Below are 4,045 nucleotides of genomic sequence, written 5' to 3'. Positions count from 1 at the left end.
CAACTTTCTTGTTCTTCATTGTGTGCTACAAAATCCAGAGCCTGTGTGTACATTGTCAGACTCCTTCAAAGACCAAAATGCACATGACCAAAGGTAGCTGCATGCCTACATACCTTCATTTCTCCCCAGTCCTATCTGGATGTCTTCATTTGCATCTGGTATGTCAGGAAAGCAAAATTCTCTACTGATCAGCCACACTTCCAGGTTATACTCCTTATTTTTCTATGTCAGATTAATATCTGATTCCTAGTAAAGTCTTGTCCCAGACTGGATAAGTCAGATACTTTTCTTTAGTTAAATTTTCCTGTATGTCTTCAGCTGACAGCTTGAAACATCTTATTCTTTTTCACTGATGTTTATTTTCAACATGAAGTTAAGCTGATCAAACCTCACAGAGAAATCAGAGGAATCCTCTCAGTGCCAACAAAGTTTTTATTAATTAAATGTGTGCAAATTGGCCCACACTTTGTTTGCACTGGAAGACATCTAGTTCCAACCGCCTGAGCTTTGCAACTGCTGGGACTGGAAACCAAGGTGAGATACGGACCAGGAGGGGTACAGAAATGGGCAGACCTATGCAAACCCCTGGGATTTTTTTTTCTTTTTTTTACCTTATTCACAGCTCCAACTAAATTTAGGCCCTCTCCTTTAACTGATGAATGTTAATGATTCTCCTTTCTATCACAAACCATCAGAGTGTCTGTTCCAGTCTAAGAGCAGTCTGGCTGCTGTGTAAAAGCTGGATTGCATTCTGCCCATTATGCTGGTTTTGTCTCAGTGTGCATACCAGATCACAGGTGTATTAGACAAATGCAAGGAAGAGAGCAGGAGAGGTCATCTGCTAACTCAGCAGCTACAGCTGAGCAGCTGTCACACTGAAAACATGGTAGCTTTTTAGAGACTTGCTCAGTGGCACAGAACTCCATCTTCCTAATCTATACATGCTGCCTTTCTGTTTTTGTTTTCTTTCCTCTTACCATTCTAGCAGGTACCATCCTCAGCCTCATCTAAACCTGTTGTCTTTGATTTGATGGTTGACTTTAAATAGTGTTCATTGTTGCTGGAGAGATGGCCACTCTAGTTGGCTGTCACTGGACTAGTAACAGCACTTGGTAATACCATAAATTTCTTGGTTCTTTATTTACCTTCTTCATTTAGGATTTGGTACAAGGATAATTACAGGATATGCAGCATGGGCGTTTAAAAGAGCTCTAATCCTAGGATGCAGATAATTTCCTGAGTAGTGTGACTGTTACTTTCTCTTCCAAAGCAAATGATAGAAGTCTTGGATAAGAGCACAGCTTAGACTACTTCAGGGCTCCTTGTCTCCATTCTCTGGCTCCCAGAAATGTGAATTTGGAAAGAATGGGTAGCTGAGGGAATCAAAATGGGCATAAATTTGAAATGACTGTTAGAGAGTTAGGAATGATGGTCCTGGAAGATCAAAACGTGTATTTTTGTATAAGTCCATATGAGAAGATCAGTGAACTTCCTGACAGATTAATGGGATGTATAGAAGCTAAATGATCACTAATGAGCACCTTTTTTCTTTTATTTCTTTTGAGGGCGTGTGCGTGTCTGATGGCTTTTACCTTTTGAAGGTGAACCCAGCTAGTTCTTGTAATCACTGGGATAAGTTCTGGTTAGAGATAACTTCTTTGTGGCTGTGATATCTCTTTATGATTACATTTAAAGAAAAGGCAGTTCAGTGGCTGTCATATTGAATCAAAGGAGCAGGCATTTCAGACTAAGTGAAGTGAAAATTCTGTACCTACTTCTGTATGGATAGCAAAACCACAAGAAGCGTTACAGCACACGCATGTGAAGGTGCAATAACTGTGACAAAACTAAGTGATAGCTAAAAACACAAACAAGCAAACAAACAAGCAAGCAAAAGACTGTGGAAACTTGTTCCATGATGTGTGAAGTTTTTTACCTTACCTTTCCTGACAGAAAGGCACATGACACTACTTGAGCTGAGTATGGGAAGAAGTGCAAAGGAGGAAGTTACAAGATGCTTTACATAATGGCTGATTTTTTTTTCTATTCTAGTGTGTAGCAAGTCAAGACAAGGAAAATTTTAGCAAGTTTGCAATGTCTTAGTGGGGATGGACTCCACTGACTGCATAGTGGGAACAGCCCCTACCCGGAGGTTCTGGCACAGGCAGCAGGTGTGCCAGGAACAGCTCTCATAACTGGAATTACATTTACTTTTCAATACCAAGCTAGCTTAATTTTTATTCATTGATTTCACCTTTCAAGTTTTGTCAAGTTTGTGCAGTATTGTCATAAAATGCCACAACCTTATTAAGCTCTGTTTATATGACAACTACCTTAGGCACACTGTCAGCCTTTGATGCGACAGTCAGAACACTTAACCTCTATCCAGGGCTAGCGATTCCTTGTTCTTACTTAGTTTTGTGTAAAATATAATTTCAATCGTAGAGTCACAGAATCATGTAGATTGGAAAAGACCCTTAAGATCATCGAGTCCAACTGCTAATGAAACACTGCCAAGTCCACCCCTACACCATGTCCCTAAGCACCACATCTGCACTTCTTTTATTTATCTCCAGGGAAAGTGGCTCAACCACTTTCCTGGGAAGCCTATTCTAATGTTTGGCAACCTGCTCAATGTAGAAACTTTTCCTAATATCCAATCTAAACCTCCCCTGATGCGACTTGAGGCTGTTTCCTCTCATCCTGTCATTTTGTGCCAGAAAATGCATTATATGTTAGAAAATACCAGAGAAGTATGTCACCATTTAGGAAGTTAAAATTCATATGCCAACAAGTGGTCAATACTTCAATCAAGACAGTTAAGTGCTTGTTGGTTGTACTCACATTAAGTTTTTTATTGCACTCATATTAAGTACAAAGGTCAGTCTGTGAATGTAGTGTGACTACCTAAAGCCAGTGGAGTTTCACAATTCATTTTCTTCAGCCTTAGCACAGCTGGGTTATCTCTCTACCTCCACGCTGATCCTACACCCCACAGCTCCACCTCATTACCTGTGGGAACACCACAGTTTCTGAGGATGTAACAGTGGGGTGTTTTCTTCAGTGTCCAGTGCTGGCTTGTGATCTTCCCTCTCCTTGCTACCCATTGCTCCCCACTCAGCAAATTGTGATGTCTCCTCAGTTTTACAAATATGGACAGCAGATGGCAAGATCAATTTTTCCACACCTTTCCTCAGGAAGTAAGACAAAGTTTGGGAGAAGAAACAAAGGCAAGGGAACAGCTGAACTATTTCCAAGAGAGGTATGAGAAAGGGGAAGCGTAATGGCTCTGGAAAGTAGCTGTTTCCTCTTTTCTGTCTCCTTGAAAGCCTGAGAAGACGTGTGGATGTCAAGGATCCCTCAACGTGCCTCCATTTTAGGTCTAGAAAAAGTGTCATTTGCAAAATCTCTGACTGGAGCTTAAAAAGCTGCTACATCCTTCTCACAGCTGGGTGAGACAAGAGCTTTCTTCTGTTTCCATTGACTTATCTGGCCCAGGGGTGGCCTCGAGTCTGAAAGGTAAAGGTGCAGAATTACCTGGCACTGAGACACTGAGATGGGAGACATAGGACCAGGAGAGTGGGAAAAGCTGCAGTCTCCATCCTGCTTAGCACCACTTTAATTTTTTGAAGTACATATGCATTTGCAAGAAAGAACGGAGCCTCTCAGCATAAATTAGGATTCCTCAATGCGTATGAATTCAGAGTACCGTTTCTGAAACACTCTAAAGGGTAAAGGCCTTGAGGTGTTTTAAGAAAAGGGGAGAGAGCACAAGTCCCAACATGACAAGGAGGATGCTTTTCCAGCGGCTGGTGCTGATAGGTATGCCGCAGCATCGGCACTTAAAACACAGCATTAACCAAGTCAGGGCGAGCATCGCGGAGGCCAATACCCTCGTTTCCCACACCCGCTGTGCTCAGTGGGCGCGGCCAAGCCACACCGCCCCCCGCCTCCGTGGCTCCGCCGCTGGTCCCAGCCCTTCCCGCGGCGCCCCTGCGGCGCCGCCCGGCAGTGACCCGCCACCGCCGCATCCCCTGCATCCCGC

This window comes from Pithys albifrons, chromosome 2 (genome assembly GCF_047495875.1).
Source record: "Pithys albifrons albifrons isolate INPA30051 chromosome 2, PitAlb_v1, whole genome shotgun sequence".
NCBI classification, from domain to species: domain Eukaryota; kingdom Metazoa; phylum Chordata; class Aves; order Passeriformes; family Thamnophilidae; genus Pithys; species Pithys albifrons.
This window is presented reverse-complemented; position numbering follows the sequence as displayed.